This window comes from Equus caballus, chromosome 5, assembly GCF_041296265.1.
Source record: "Equus caballus isolate H_3958 breed thoroughbred chromosome 5, TB-T2T, whole genome shotgun sequence".
In the NCBI taxonomy this organism is placed as follows: Eukaryota; Metazoa; Chordata; class Mammalia; order Perissodactyla; family Equidae; genus Equus; species Equus caballus.
Window position 1 is genome coordinate 81888205 of NC_091688.1, and position 16973 is coordinate 81905177.

The 16973-nt window shown below is 40.6% G+C and overlaps 1 long non-coding RNA gene across 1 annotated transcript in view; it reads right to left on the bottom strand.

Annotated features, from left to right (window-relative positions):
* The window catches only part of LOC138924134 (uncharacterized), a 29827-nt gene extending 13172 nt beyond the window's left edge, over positions 1 to 16655 (bottom strand). Inside the window, exons 1-2 of the long non-coding RNA XR_011438833.1 lie at positions 16578 to 16655; positions 14426 to 14887 (exon numbers count right to left, since the gene is read on the bottom strand). This is a non-coding gene — a long non-coding RNA (uncharacterized lncRNA). The remainder of the gene's footprint in view (positions 1 to 14425; positions 14888 to 16577) is intronic.
* Positions 16656 to 16973: the final 318 nt, after the last annotated feature.

The following is a 16973-nucleotide window of genomic DNA, read 5'->3' on the forward strand; positions in this document are numbered from 1 at the left end:
AATACTTGAAATTTGAGCCCTTCACAGCAAATAAGTAAAATCAAAGTCAATATGATTATTACTTTCGATAAAACACAACTTTGTTTCATTAAGGCACTTTAATGATACTTTATACCACAGTTTTCAAAAGATTGGTAGACCTTCCTCACAACTCATTTAGTCATTTGAAAAAATTTAAGAAAACAAAGTTCAATGTGTTTTTTTCTAAGGCAATTTTTTGAAAGCACCAGAATTTGAATTTGATACCTTTGGGATTTTATTTGTGGTGGAGAAACAAAAAAAAATTTAGATTTCGTATGAAACTGCATCCAAACTTAGAAGATTTCCCAAATTATCTGAACTTTGAAGGCATGGAAATGTAACAGGATCCAACTTTCTTGTAAGGTTTTCAGTATTTTCTGCTGGGCTTTGGGGGTCGCGGGGGAGGCTAGATTTATTTATTGAATGTTGACTAAGCTCAAAGAACCTTTGTACTTTAGTAGTCTTGTTTCTGTCTTTGATGAAAACAAAGTCTCTATTGTTATGTTTTTAAAAATATTATGTTTATGCAACTTGATTGTTTTTCAGAAATGCTGCAAGTGAGACCTGCGAGGAGTTTGAGTCAGGTTCCAGTGGGCCTGATTTATTTCTCTGTCCACCTGATCACACTTTGGCCAGATCTCTGAAACTCGACCACCCAGGTGACTGATGTCACTGGGCTTGGGATAATCTCTTCTTTGGCTTTATGTCCTCCAATGAAGGCATTCAGAACAAATATTTGAAGGCATTTAGAACAAATTATATTCTCCCAAACTTGCCCTCTCCTAGAAAATAAATAATAAAATGCATCCAGACCAAAGCAGGAGGGGGCAGTGAAGGAGAGTAAATGAAACACTCAATGTGGAAGTTTTATTGAAAGATCCTTGCGGTATTTTGCTTTTGAAATGTGTTTAGCACAGACTTTAAGGGTTGGCAATTTGTTTAAAGAAATGGGTAAAATATTTAAAACCACCACTTTATTTAAACTATTGTGCCTCCTTCAGTAAACATTCAGTACATGATTGAACCCTGTATGAACTTGTGCTTGTGCTGGTTAAATAGAATCTAAGCTTAAAATGAAAGGGGGCTGCTATTGAGAAAGGGACAAAAAACTTACATGTGCATTTTTTTTTTTTTTTTTTTGCCCACACACAAGCACTTACCCCCCAAAAATATCACGTGAGTGGGATCCTTTATTAAAATTCCCTAGTTTTTCCCCCCCCCCTTGGCCTCAAAGTGCTAAACTGAAAGCAAGCTGTTAACAGAAATGAGTAATTATTGAAGCTCTAACAGGCAGCTTTCATTGAAGTTGATTACAGCAGCCATATAATCACTTTTACGGATGCTGTAATCACAGTAGCAGGGAATGCTTCACTTGGTTCTTATTGTTTTCACTGAGGGTGGAGGTAGGGGGCCTGCAAGAAGCCCGTTTTACCACCTCAGTACAATTTCTGCTGTAAAAGAAATCTACACAGCCCTGAATGGAGTCGGGAATCATTTATTCTTTCTTTATTAGCATTTTCCCCTCCCTCACACAAGAGGCGGTTGGAGTCAGGAAATTGCTGTTATTCAATATGCAAGCCAGAGGTTGTAATGACCGCTTGGAAGGGTATGACCAACAATTACAGCCCCTAATGAATAGGGGTAATCTAGTTGAGACTAAACACTAGTAGCAACTCTGGGCTGTCTCTGGTTAAATTAAAAGAACAGCAATGCAAAGGAAGTTAACAAGAATTAATTAGTTAGATCGAACTGAAAACCTACTCATTAGAGATGTTATAGGCAAAGGAAAAGCCTATCTTCAGTGCAATTAGGTAGACAAATGAATTGTACAACTGACTGACTCACACCTGCTAACAGCTAAGGGCTATGGCGCTATGTACGGGATCCACTTTTTCCAGTTCATGCATACTTGCATAGTTTAATGGATCTTACATTCTCGAATTAGACTCCATTCCTTCAGATTTTTACTTGGATGTTTGATCTAAATATGGGCAGGTTCACTGTGGCAGGAATTTAACAAGCGCTGACTAAAGAGGGGAGAGGATGTGTTTTGAGCTTCCTAAAGCAGAGTTGCCTTGCTTAAAAACAGCTCAGAGCAGGGGCTTCTCCTGACCACTTATCAAAGAAAAGAACTGCATCTTAAAGGGCATCTGTTTTCAGATAGGTCTGTGAGCTAATTATTCCATCTTAAATCATTAGAAGAAAGTCTATGGTCTCTGCATGTTAGAAGCAAATAAGTATTAAAAATAGGAGAGTCACTCCAGAAAGATTTATAACCCAGTTGTCTTTTTTAATGACACACAGGGTTGGGAGTTGTCATGATTGGGGGGAGACGCCAGGGCAAAGTGGTCTGCTTTGCTTTTTGGGGGTGTACCACAGATAAGGGAAAAGAATCCCTAGAAATCTTAAGCCAAGACCTTTCTGGGAGTTGTTATCATAATTATGCACTCTGGTATTTTTTCCAGATGTTTCTCTGGTCTTTTTCTACCTATTGCGTTTTGGCTTCCTTGCTTTCTTGCACAAAGTCCCTGAAAGCTTTCACTGCCTGACATATTTGCTCCTGCACTCTAGTTTGAGATGGACATTCAGTTAAAGTAGGAGGAGTAGGCAAAGGAATTCTGGAAGTGGGGTCATCTGCTTATATTTATGTGTGGGGTGACAGGCTAGGGGTAACTTGGTTCATCCCAGTATGGCGTTGTAGATCAGGAATCAGGAGTCACAAGTTTATTTTCCAGTACTGCCCCGGTGTCTCAGGATGAACTTGGAATAACCTCTTTGTGGCCCATATTTTTGCCTTTTTAATAGAGGTGATCACCAAGGTTTCCAAAATTTATGGATCAGTCACAGGGGGAAAATTTCTACTAGTCCCCCTTTCACCACCTCTTAATCACTTCCCCACTACCAGCCAGATTGCTCTTTGCAGTGGTACCAGGAAGCTGTTTTGGCACCAGCCTCCCTTTCAATTTTCTTTCTTGTCAGTAGGGGCAGAGGACAGATCAGGCAAGCAGGAGTCCAGAACTGCTCCTCAACCCCTCTTCCCTCTCCACTTTAGTCCCTGTTAGGATGCCCCCTACTGGTGTGACAAAGAAAGAGGACTCCAGACAGGCTCTTAGAAGGCAAGAGTTAAGCAACTGCTGAAAGCAATTAGGTGAGTGGGTTTCTGAAGTCTTGGCCGTTGCTTCTAATTGCCTTCTGAGAAGGGTGGGTCCATTTAGATTCACTACTTTGAGTTTCTAGAATGGGAGGGTCATGAATGCATGAGTTGCAGCCTTCCACTTGCATTATTTTGTGTTAATAGCAGTCACAAAACCCAGTGTAACTCAAGTGCCCTCCCGAGCCACCCTAACCTTTAACCCTCCACGGTGAAAGCCATTGAGCCAAAGCTTCTTTGACATTGTAGCCACTTCTGCTCATACACAATAAGCACGCAAGTAATTAGAGACTAGTTGAGTTTATTTAACACAACTCCTCCTTGCTCTGGGCCAAAGAAAGCCCTTATGATGCTGCCCAATTATAGGTCAGAAATAAATGACTAAGGCAACAATGTGGGGGAAAGGCTACAGAAAGACAAAGAAAAGAAATGCCCTCTTCAACTGAGAGCAAAGAGAACAAACCATGAACATGCTTAGAGGGTCAGAATACAAAGCAAGCTTGGAAACGTTCCCAGTCTTATGTGAGAGCCAAGCAGCAGGGGCAAGACAGTTGAGAGCATTTAGGGTTCTCACCCACAGGCAACTTGGAGACCCGTGGGAGAATCCCCTTGGGACAGGAGTGACAGTGTTGGATGCCCCACCGACTCTTTGTCCCATCATGTCATTCCCCTTTCTACAGCAGTTGGACTTCTGACAGCTTTGGTCTTTTCTATGTGGTTCATTCTCTTCAACTTATCTAGGTCTTAAATTAACCCTCTCGTGAGTAACTTTCCATTCCTCCACAGCAGTCCCAGCAAGGATGGCTGAACACTCGACCAACTGTTCACCAGACAGCAAGGTTCCATTTCCAGATCTATCAGGCCACTCATATTTGCATATATCTAGATGGAGGGCACTCTCAGTTCTGGTTTACTGGCGGGACTTATAGTAGTTTCCTAGGGCTGCAGCAGGAACCAGTTCTGGGGGCTACAAGTCCAGAGGCTCTGGTGGAGAGTCCTCCCTTGCCTCTTCCAGCTTCTGTTGGCTCTCGCTTGCCTTGGCTCTTAGCAACATGGCTCCAACCTCTACTTCCACCTTCACAGAGCCTTCTTCTGTGTGTCTCAGTGTCTCAAATCTCCCTCTGCCTTCTCTTACAAGAGCACTAGTCATTGGATTTAGGGCCCACCCTAAGTCCAGGATGATCTCATTTTAAGATCCTTACCTTAATTGCATCTACATTTGGGTAGGTTCCAGATAAGGTCACATTCTGAAGTTCTGGGTAGACATATTTCTTGGGGACCACAGTTCAACCCACTACAGGACTATCATCAATGAAGTTGGTTCTTTAATCCAAGGTCTCACTTCACAAATGTGTTCTGTGAAAGCATTAGCCCCTTGAGATTCTTTGGACAACAACAACAAAAAAGAGGTACGATGTTCTGTGATCAAGAAAGTTTGAAAAAGCTGCATTCCCTCTTAGAGGGAGTCACAAATCACAGTGGCTCATTAAAGGTTTGAGATGTCCTGCAGTTAGGAAGCTGTTTAACTGTGTCAAAGTCATTGTTTCCCCAAACTTAATTGACCAAAAAGAGCTTCTTCTTGGCTTTTTTTTTAAGTAACACATTATTAATGGCCCATGGAATGCACTGAGAAATGCAGGACTAACAATATTTCAGTAAACAAACATGAGCCTCAGACCTCGAATCTCTATTATCTAGTCTTTCCTGGAGTTTTTCTTAGTATTCAACCGCAGTCCATGGCTAGCACCTTCCATCTCTTTTGTTTACCAAATTATAAACAAGCCCAATTATAGCACAACCTTGTATCACATGGATTCAGGGAGACTAGGACTCCTGAAGCTGAACAAGTTTCACAACAATATGACCTTCTAAAGTCTTTTCAAGTGGTTTGGTCCAGTCTGAGTTTTATGAAAGAAAATAATTTTTCCATTATTTTTTGGTTTAAGGTTTTCTCTCTTTTGGTGTTTAAGCTTTGTGACACGTGCCACCCTTTCACTTGAAATAGGATTAAGTGTCAAGGGAGTGAAGTTCTGATTTTGGTTCTACCAATAAGGACCTGAAAAGCTTTATGCAAATCACTTGATTTTACAGTGAGACCTCAGGTCCTCAATCTGAAAAATGGGTTTCATTTAGTCTAACAACCTCATAGGATTATTTTGAAGATCATATTTGAAAATAGATATGAAAACACTTTACCAGCTTTATAAAACCATCTTCTCAGGGCTGGCCCTACAGTGTGGTGCTTGAGTTCAGTGTGCTTCACTTTGACAGCTCAGGTTCGTGGGTTCGGATCCTGGGCATGGACATACACCACTTGTCAGCCATGCTGTGGCGGTAACCCACACACAAAATAGAGGAGGACTGGCACAGATCTTAGCTCAGGGATATCTTCCTCGAGCAAAAAACATAAAGAGGAGGATCGACAACAGATGTTAGCTCAGGGTGAATCTTCCTCAGCTAAAAAAAGCGAAAAACAAACTATCTTCTCTTAAGTGTTTTAATTGGTGTTATCAAATAGCTTTTAGAAGGAAAGTTGGGAATATCTATATTTTGTGAATGAATTAAGACAAAACTTCTTAAAATAACAGTGTTCATGGGTAAATTTTACTTCAGCCAGTAATACCCATGAACAGTGCTTTAGAAACAGCAAAATTCTTAGTATACCTTGAGATATACATAGAAAGAAAGAGAAAAAGAAAGAAATAGAGAAAGAGAGAGGGAGAGAGCAAGAGGAGAGAGAGAGAAGAGAAGAGAAAAGAAGAAGAAAGGAAGGAAGGAAGAAAGGAAGAAAGAACAGGCTAGCTGGGCCTGGCTTCATGGTCATGCAGCCTATGCAGTGACACAGGGCCCTTTGCTTAATGCTCTGCTGTCACCATCTTGAAGTTCTTAATTTTTGAACAAGGGGCCCTGCATTTTCGCTTTGCACTGGGCCCCTCAAATTACGTAGCCTGTCCTAGGCCCAACCCTTCTTCCCTCATAACCCTGTGAGAAAGTTATAGAGAGACACCCTCCCAGCTGAAGCTAGATGACATTCCAACTAAACTGATCCTGCAATTTCATTTCTGCAAGTAAAGCTTACCATTAAGGAACCTCATTCCAGTTCACCAAACACTAAAAACCAATCTTTGGAACTGCTCCAAGTCCTGAGTCCCTTCATATTTTAAGTTTATGCATTTTGAAAAAATCCAGGCCACAAAGCCAGCTAGAACATTTTAAATTATGGGTGTGGCCCAAGTGTTATTTTTAAGCCATTAAATGAATCCTTTCAAAGTTTGAACTCTCGCAAAGTTACTTCTGTGTCGAAAGCTTTTTAATGATCAGAAAATGGGAATTTGCAATAAAAATGTTGACACAAGCCCACTCCAGGGGCAGAGTTGCTCTGCTCTAAGCAGAGCATGTAGGCAATATGGTAATATGAGCAAGAACACAGAACTGACAAGAAGCAGAGTCTGCGAGGCACAGAGGTCAGAGTTGGTGAGTCTGTGAAGCTGGGATGGATTTTGTCACTGGACTTTGCTGAGAATTCTTGCCAATTCTCTTGGCCAGGACTGCCACATATTTATAACAACTAGGTATCTGCAAATTTTACTTATTTTATTATATTTACTTCAAGGTGTGAAAAAGAGTGTTGTTGGCTCTAACTTCTGTTTGCTCAGAGAAAGATAAAGCTTAAGAAAGAATACTGAGTGGATAGGCACTGATGTCCAGCAATCATCATTTGTTTGCATAATAGAGTTTGTTGAGTCATTTTTAGGGACCACTGAGTTCTCTCTCTTTCCTTCTCCCTCTCTCATTGTTCCTTTTAATTTTTAATATCTTGCAAATTTGGATGTGACTTTAATATTTTTTATGATTTTGTTCTTTCAGATTCGGAAAGCAAGTGCTGAGTGCTTTTCTCCCATTCCCAGCTTTGCATGGAGCTGAAATGGCATTGGTGCTTTCCTTTAATGGCAACAACAATGACTTAATTTATGTGGCACTGCATGTTGCCAAGCCATCTCAGTTTGTACCCCATCCACATCACCAATGATGGCACATCTCACAACAATACTTGTTAGCGCCTGGGACTGATTCAACAGATGGAGTCCAAAACAGTGTTTACACCAGTTCTATAAAAATAGTGGTTTTAACAACACATTGGCAATTTTATGGTAGATTGAAGAAGAAAAAAGAACCTACTTATCATTTAGATTAGTTTTCCCCATAAGATTGTGAAAATGTTAAGAGAGATTAATCTCAGACCAAAAAAGAAAAAAAAGGAAAGAAATATCTGATATGGATTAGAAAAAGTGGATATTCAAATGGAGAACTTCTCAGATAGATACAGAAGGTTGAATATGAGACCTTGGTTTAACCAAACTACACAGATTTACAGTAAAATCATAATGCTTCTTAGACACTAACTGATATCCTTGCCATCCATAAGAATTAGATAAGAACTATATCACCATTCTAATTTAAAAGGCAATTGAAAAAATTCGCTATGGTTCAGGCTCGCTGTATTTCAGAAGTTAAGCAGGTCCTGCATGTGACCACAAAAATCCTAGAATTTTAAAATTAAGGAAACTTAGAGGTCTTCTAGCCCAGTACTATTCCATTGAGCTTTCTGCAAAGCTGGATATGCTCTAAATCTGCGCTGTCTAGTACGATTGCCATTAGCCTCATGTGGCTAGTAGGCATTTGAAATGTGGCTAGTGCAACTAAGGAATTAAATTTTTAATTTCATTTAATTTAAATTAATTTAAACTTAAATGGCCGCATGTGGCTAGTGGCTACCATAGGCGCAAGCACAGCATGGATTCTAGTCCAACCCTCTAGTTTGCGAAGAGGAAGGGAGCCTGGAGAGCTTCAGGCCTTGTGCAAAGTCTCACACCAACGCAATGGAAAATAATTAGTGTCGGAGCAAGGCTGACTCCCAGGCAGCTGCTCTGTCTGCTCAACAGTGGCTCCCAGTTCCTGGTCTGTGACAGAGCAGAGTAGCTCAAAGTGAAGAGAGGAAGATCAGGGCAGCATCTTATGTTTTCCATAAAGCTCAAATGAGTCAAGTTTTAACTTTTTATAGTTTTGTTATTGAGGTTGTACTTTTCCATGCTATTCTGCACAACTTCCAAATATAGTTTTTAAACTATTGAGTAGATGAGACAAGTTAAAAATTGACAACTCTGTGTTGGTCTCCCAATTTGTTTTCTTTTTTTAATTTTACTGGTCTGTGAAGCTAGTTTCAAAGTCTTAAAACCAGGTATTAAATTCCAAGTAGGCAGCTCGGCTGGCAGGTGTACCCTCTAATTATGTCATAATTTCTCAGGAAGCAATCATTTCTTATACCTCTTTCAAAACCTCCACAATGTATACAAAATTTCTAGACACATAATAGACATTGCATAATTCCTCACTGAACAGAATTAAATTTAAAAAATGATGTCTTCTCTCATTATGCAAGCGTGCAAGTTATCTGAGAAGAGTAATATTTTAAGTGATTATCAGCCATTAACTCAAAACAGATTTTACTATAAGAAGTACTCTAAGTATATAGCATTTTCTAATCCGTGAACCCACAGACCCACGTTCTCTCATTTAATCCTAACAATATCATGAGACATAGAATAAAAAATTGCTACAGTTCTTGTGTTGCAGTCAGAAACCAGATTCAGAAAGGTGAAGTGACTTGCTCATGGGGTCACAGGTAGTAAGTGTGGGTCCAGGGCTATCACAGCGTCCTCACTCTGTGGCCATTGTCTTTCTAGTGCATCTCAGAAAGAATGAGTGAGGAGATGAAAGCTGGGGATAGGACAGCAATGCAATTTCAATCAACTCAAATTTAATAAGCACACTCATTGAGTACTTTCTGTGTCCAGGTTCCAGATAGTGTAGAGAACACAAATATAAAAAAGTCAGAAACGCAGCTGTCAAAGAAATTCACCTGAAAAGCAGGCACTGAGGAGAGAGGACTGGGACTGGCAAATTTGGGTCAGGGGTGGAAGGAGAGGCGCAATGAGTGGAGGAGTTCAGGGCATGAAGGGCTGTCCCAAGAGGAAAAGCCACAATGATGGGGAGGAAAAGCCACAATGATGGAGAGGAAAGCGGGTCTGATGTGCCCAAGGAAACAGGAAGGCATTGAATTCTGTTTTTTCCAGATATATTGAGATATAATTGACACAACATCGTGTAAGTTTAAGGTGTACAGTGTGACGATTTGACATACAGTCGTGCATCACTTAACCACAGGGATACGTTCTGAGAAATGTGTTGTTAGGTGATTTTGTCATTGTGGGAACATCAGAGTGCATTTACACAAACCTAGATGGTATAGCCTACTACGCACCTAGGCTATACAGTACTAATTTGATGGGACCACTGTCGTATATGTGGTCCATCATTGACCAAAACATTGTTTTGCAGTGCATGACTGTACATATATCACAAAAAGATCAGTTAACACATCACCTCACATATTTGCCTTTTTTTTTTGGTGAGAACGTTTAAGATGTACTCTCTTAGCAACTTGCAAGTATATAATACTGGACTTTTGACTATAGTCACCATGCTCTATATCAGATCCCCAGAACTTATTTATCTTATAACTGGAAGTTTGTACCCTTTGACCAACATTTTCCCATTTCCTCCACCCCTTCACCCCTGACAATCACCAGTCTACTCTCTGTTTCTATGAGTTCAGGTTTTTTTAGATTCTACATATAAGTGAGATTATACAGTATTAGTCCTACTCTGACTGACTTATTTCACTTAGCATAATGCCCTCAAGTTTCATCCATCTTGTCACAAATGGCAAGATCTCCTTCTTTCTAGTACTGAATAATATTCCATTGTATATATATGCCACATTTTCTTTATCCGTTCATCCATGATGGACACTTAGGTCATTTCCACATCTTGGCTATTATAAATAATGCTGCAATGAACACAGGAGTGCAGATATCTCTTCAAGATAGTGATTTCATTTCTTTCAGATATATACCCAAAAATGAGATTGCTGAATCATATGGTAGTTTCATTTTTAATTTTTTGAGGAACCTCCACAGGTTTCTCCACCATCTTCCATACTGGCTGCACCAATTTACATTCCTGGCATTGAATTCTTGAGAGTGGGGAGTGACAGCAGAAGGAGCCTAGGGGCACCAGTGGAGAATGCAAACTGAAGTCAACATCTCCTGTTGCGCAGATACTCCCTTGGTTTCCATTGCTCAACTGTGGGAACTATACTTATGCGTGCAAACAATGGAAGCAGCCCATTTCGCCTCCAGTCATTGTCTGAGTTGGTAGATGTCCCCCTCTAGGGAAGCTTCCACGTTGGATGTGGCCCTCCCTAGCTGGTTAGAGAAGGTTTCCTCCTGTGCTGCCAGCTCCTTCTGGGCTGTACCTGCCAAAGCCAAACCCAGGGTGGTACTCCAGTCCTGGGCTGAGCAGACTGCTTGAGACACTTTTCACAAGCTCCATTGGTGAGCTGAGGCTGGGGCTGGTGTCCAGGCACAATGAGCCCAATTGCTGCATTCCCCCAAACAGCTGCCAAAGAAGAAGGGTCTAGGGATACATACGAAAGAAATGGGAAGGTCAGACACATGCCAAGAGTGAGAAGGAAGAGAAAGAACAAAAATAAAGGTGAGGCTGTGGGGCAGGAAGCAAGCGACAAGAAGCCATAGATGATTCACAGAGCACTCCAAGAGGTCTTGAGAAACTCTAGATAGAGTACACCCACGTCCTGCCTCCAGGCTACAAAGATAAAAAAAATGCTTCGGAATTGATGAGACCTTTTTTCCTCTTTAAAATATTCGTAGATGGTGGGTACCATCTCCCTTAGCCAGTTGCTATGTCTTATCAAACTAATGGTTGAAGAAGTGCTTCCTTGTACTAATCAAAAGCCCTTTGTTTTAATGTTTCCTCTGGCTTAGTCACCTGGGGAACATGGGGCCACTGATGAGTGATAAAGCAGGCTCCCACCCTAAGATTAGTGGGCTCTTCCTAGTGATTTGTGACACACAGCGTTTGCCGTGGTTCATTAATTCTTTCAACAAGCACTCAATAATTGCCTATGATATTTAAGTCACTCCTACTCAAAGTCAATGTTAATACTTCTCTCTTAGGCCAGTTGTTTGTAATATAACAAAGTATGTTACAAACAGAACTGCTTCTTACAGAACCAATGTTATACAGGTGAGTAACTAACGTGAAAAGCACACACATGGACTCTGTCCTGCTAAAAGTAAGATGCCCTTTTTAGAGAATCTGTGTTCCAGATTCCTTGTGACCGTCCCTCTGGATCTAGTCTATCCCTGGACTGAGGACGTCTTTCCCCAAGTTCCTTTGTGACTCCACTAGATTATTCCTTATTCAAACAAAGTTTGCTTTCCTACAAACTCTACCAGGCACCTAAGAAAAAAAGAGGGTTTTGTTTTGTTTTGTTTTCACTGCCCATCCTTTGCCTTCTCCCACCAGGTCCCATGTTCTGCCTGAGCTGAGCCCCATTCCTTTCTGAAGTGTTCTGACATCCCAAACAAGATGCCATTTCTGGTGCCCAGCTCCTGCTAGAACTAATTCTTTTCTTGGTTTCTATACCTGGCCTTCGTCTCCCACAGAGACATCAAGGTGTCTGTTTCCTTTGCTTCACGGTTTCATCCAGACCCTGAAGCCAGCCTGTCCCCTGATGGAACCAAAGGCATCTCTTGTCTGTCCATTGCCAATGAGCTCTTAGCAGCAAGACCTAGTCAGTTTATAATTGTTCATTCATTCCTTCAAAAATATTTGTTGGGGACAGCCCCATGGCCTAGTGGTTAAGTTCCGTGTGCTCTGCTTCGGCAGCAGGATTCGGTTCCTGGGCACGGACCTACAGCACTTGGTGGCAGCCATGCTATGGCAGCAACCCCCATACAAAATAAAGGAAGACTGGCACAGATGTTAGGTCAGGGTGAATCTTCTTCAGAAAAAAAAATAAATTTGTTGATTATCTCCTCTGTATTATCAGACACTATAGATACTAGGGCAATAAAAGAAGGAAGGGAGGGAAAGAGGAGGAAAATATTGAGTCCTTGTACGCTAGGAGTTTACAGTCCAGCGGAAGACAAAGGAACAGATATTTCTAATACACCATAATTAGTACTATAATAAGAGAAAACACGGCTTGCCAAACAAGCGTGAAGACCATCCAACCCACACTCAGATCCCACCCAAGAGATAACACACAGAGGCCGATGGGGTTGAAATGTCAATATTAACAGAATCTTTTTATCCCACAGTATTTTTTTAAAATGTCCTTATTTCCTTCCTCTTGAGTTTGGGCCATAATGCACCAAAATGATCATACCTATTGGTAAATCGCCACTTCCCTGATTGCCCCATGCCTTTCCTGCTCTGCCACACTGTCCCCTTCCCAAGGCACCATCGATCCTTTACTCCCTAGGCTGGTGCCTGGCATGGCAGGGACTCCACATCCTGCTCTGTACTGGTTGTTCAACATGCTCAGTGTCACCTTTGTGCTGTCATGTTTATCGCTCTTCTCTGAATCTTTCTACACAAGTGACAGAGATCACACTGAGAATAAATTGATGGAGAGATACATGCAATATTTGCTTTAAGAGTAATTTTAAATTTGTATTACAAATTCTCTTTTTACAATACAGAAATTTCACATTGGAGTCAATGTTCTAATATTTGGGGGGTTGGTGATCTCCAACTAGTGTATAAAATCTGATTTGCTAAACCTCCCTTTGTCCAGCCAAACACGTCCAGCGAGCCTACCGTGGTATAAAAGGGATCCACTCGATGCTTGTACTGCTAGCTTCAGTACGGTTAAAAAGGGAATTGAGCAGAATTGGGGTTGAAGGATTTGCATTGATACCTTAACAAGAAAAAAGTTGCAAGAGACCCTGTTTGTTGTTTTTCTGCAGAAAAACTCTGGGAAGTTGGCTAGGGCTGTTGCTGGGCCACCACTACTTAAACCCAGAGTGTACACAGAGGAAAATTTCAAAGTGGAAAATCAAGCCCTCAAAATACAAATTTGTATTTGATGTAAAGACCTTTTCAAATTAGCATACCTGATCCTAAGACTGTGCCTGAGACCAAAGGTATGGAACTTGTACCTTGGCCCCAAGACTTAAACCTTCTGAAGAAGATCCTATTTGGTTTGGCCCTCTCATCAGGTCAGGTTACCCCAGGAGTCCTGCTTGGTTCTTATAATAGTGCTTCTTAAACTTCAGTGTGAATCAGAATCATCTGGAAGGCTTGTTAGGTTATAGCTTGCTGGGCTCCACACTCAGAGTTCCTGATTCAGTACGTCTGTGGTGGAGCCCATGGAATTCATTTTGAATATGTTCCCAGGTGCAGATACTGTTGGTCCAGGGACCACACTTTGATAACCACTGCTTTACAAAAGCCACAGTACAACTCATTGCCAGTTTGCAATGCCCATCATTTTTATTGTCATATATTGAGTTTTTCTAGACTGTGTAGAACTTAACTGAGTAAATCAAAGAGAAAATATAATTTGGCAGTGACACAATTACTAAAAGGTTTACAATTCTATATATCCTTCCAACAGCTGTGTTCTGTATCCTCTTCCTTCCCGATGGATTTGAAAAATTCCATAAACATCCTTAAAGTCTTACTGATCCCCGATGTTTGCATGGGCCTCACCACCCCATGTTTCACTGTGGTCACCCCGGCCTAAACCATCACTTCCTGTAAATGCTCTCACAATAAAGGAGTACATATGTCAGCCTCGCAGGAGTCTAACTCAGAACTTCTCCGTCAACACAGACTTTTGAAGGAGAAGAAAACTAAGAGAAGCAAAGTAGAACATCTCTTTTGGATGGATTGCCTGATTCCCTCTAAGCCCAGAAGAATTTTTTGCAGCCTGGGGCTTATGAAAATCTGCTTATTTGCATGATTTTACTGGGCAAGCTTTTGAAAGCACATCCTTTCCTGACGAAGCCATCCCTTTGTCCGCCTTCTCTCATCTTACGTACGAGTGCTTGCTCTCTCAGTGAAATTCAAAACACTTGACAAGCTTTATATGTTCACTGGCTTTAAGGGCTGAAGGCACAAATATTTGACTTCTGCATGTGCTTGTTTATTAATTATAGGTTAATTTTTATTTGAATCACGATCTATCTGCCTGCACAACAACGAGCATGTACATTCATTGTGATCACTGTTTGCATCAGAGAGCTATTAATCAATCATTAAAAGTTGCTTCATATCATGCACAGAAGATTATTAATGTCTTGGTGTTGAAAAGCTTACCTGAGCTGATGTTTTCAAAGCTGAAACAGTTCATCACATTTGGCATATTTTGGGTTTTGCTTAATACACAAGGCTATCTTGTCCAAATGAAAGTATCAGTGACAAAGATCATGCCAGGAATATACTGATGGAGAGATAGATGCACAGAGAACGCGTCTGGTTGAAAGCATCCAAATATGTTTCCATCGGAGAGAATCAGTAATGAAGACGTGTATTTAAAAGAAGCTGGGATAGTTTCATTTTCAAATTTAGTGTTTAGGCCAAGATATTTCTATTTTTAAAAATCCCTATGAATATTTTTCATTTCCTATTTTGCTGTTTGTTCATAGTTTCACAGCTTTTCAGTGTCTTGGATGGTTCCAGGTGGGAGATATTTTCCAAGTTCTAACAATATGCAGCATTCAACCTTCTAAGGAAGACTTATTAAATTTTTTTCATCCGTCTGTCTCTTCAGCAGTCTCTCTGTGCCATAAAAATAAAATAAACCATCATTTTAAAAACCGTGAGCCACGTCCACAGCCTCAGAGGAAGCCTTATCTGGTTGTTAGAGCAGGAGACTGGCTCTCCAGAGCCCTGGGTACAACGTTTTGCTCCACCACACGCTCTGAATTTGTCACTTACACTTCCTGTACCCCACTTTTCCCATCAGCAAAATGAGGACAATATTATTTCTTAAAAGTGCGACAGGAATGAATATGTGTTGGTAAAGTGTTTTGAAGTCCTCTGATGAAAACAGATAATGTGGAACCAGCTCTTTGACCAGATCCCTATTCCCTGGAGCCCAGTGGGGATTAAGGAAGTATCTGCTTTCAGAGGACTGTGAAGGGCGAGACCCTGGCCTCTTATTTTGATATTTCTCCCACAAAAGGAAACAGATCCTTAAGTCTTTGTGTTGTGTTGTTTTTCTTTGTGTTTGTTTTTACCTCACTAGCAAAAAGGAAAATTCTGGAAGATCTATGGGCTGCAATTATATACTCTCTGGTCAAGAAAGTAAAGCACACTAGCATATCATCTCTGCCACACAGTGGGAGAATTTCCAGATCTTGTCAATTTGTTAACATGGGAACATAGTCTTTTATAAAGAGTTGAGCAGCATAAGGAAGGTCTGGAAGAATTAAGTTGAAAAAAATCTTTTCCATTTCCCCATTGAGAATATTGGGGCTGCAGAAATACGCTCAAGACTGAAGGGGATTGGAGAGTACATAGCTTATTCTAGATACACACACACGCACATCTATACTCATGGAAGTAAAGAAAATAAGAATTAGGAAAAAGAGAAGCACTCTTACTGTGAAAATCTGTTTTCTATGATGTTTTTGGAAATAGGGAAGGCAAAGACCTTCAGGAAACATTTTAATGTTATACAATATCCTATCTATTGTCTAGAGGCAATTTGACAGCTGGGAATTGAAAAGACCCAAGTTCAATTCCTCACGCACTGTCCTTACTGATGACAGTCAGCGAGCGTCATGACCCAGTTTATCCTGCAAAGCTAAGATTGTAATGATTTAATGAGTAGATATCAGCAAAAGTGTTATTTTTGTTAACCTTTGTTCCACAAAAAATAGGCAGTGAGAAACTTGGAAAGAGGGTAAATCTTTAAAAGTCTTGGTATATGGAGGGAAAAAAGGCAAAAGTTTATGGAATACTCACTAAAGCCGTATAAGTTGAAAGAAAAAAATAATAGTTCTACTACAGAGCATAAGTAACGTACAAAATATTGATTTAGGATTCTCCTAATTGTCAATATATCATAATGTAGAAAAACAAAACAAAGTCAGTGAATCACAAACTGTTAGCTTTTGGATGGAACCCTAGCAATCATCTAATTTAATGCTCTAATTTTACCAATGAAAAAAATAAAGCCTAGAAAGTGACTTGCCTAAGGTCACTCAAGTAATTAGTAGCAGATGGGAGAAAACAATTCAGATTTTATGAATCTGGATCTATTGTTTTTCCCACCATACCACACCACCCCTTTGAAGATCATTCCTTCTAAGAGAGTCAGAAAACATAACTACATAGTCTTAGCTCTGAAATTCTGGTGTGCCCACGAATACAGGAATGTTCACTCTCAGATCTTCTATTAAAGTTTTTTCATTAAAGAGTTCCTGTTATTTACTTTGATGTAACAAAAAATAAGCACAGTTACCTTTAATAAAAAGGCTGTCCTTGTTCTTCAGGGCACAAAGCTCGGAGACATTTCCCATCCGTCCTTGCAGTTACACATGCCCACGTGCTTGACTTCCAGCCGACAAAATGTGACAAGTGATGCATGCCAGCTCCCAACCTGATCTGCAAAACCTCCCACTAGCTGTCCGTCATGTTCTTGCAACATTCACCACCTTGATGCAAGTGAGGATTGTGACCTTAACAATCACAAGTTGAAGGTGGTAGAGCCACAAGATACACGGAGTCTGGATCCCTGAAGCCTGACTTTGAGAGAGCCACCTCACTCATCATCAACATTCATTTTAGACTTCACATAGGAGAGCAATTAACTCCCTTCAGGATTAGCCACTTAGATATGGGGATGTGTGCACTGTAT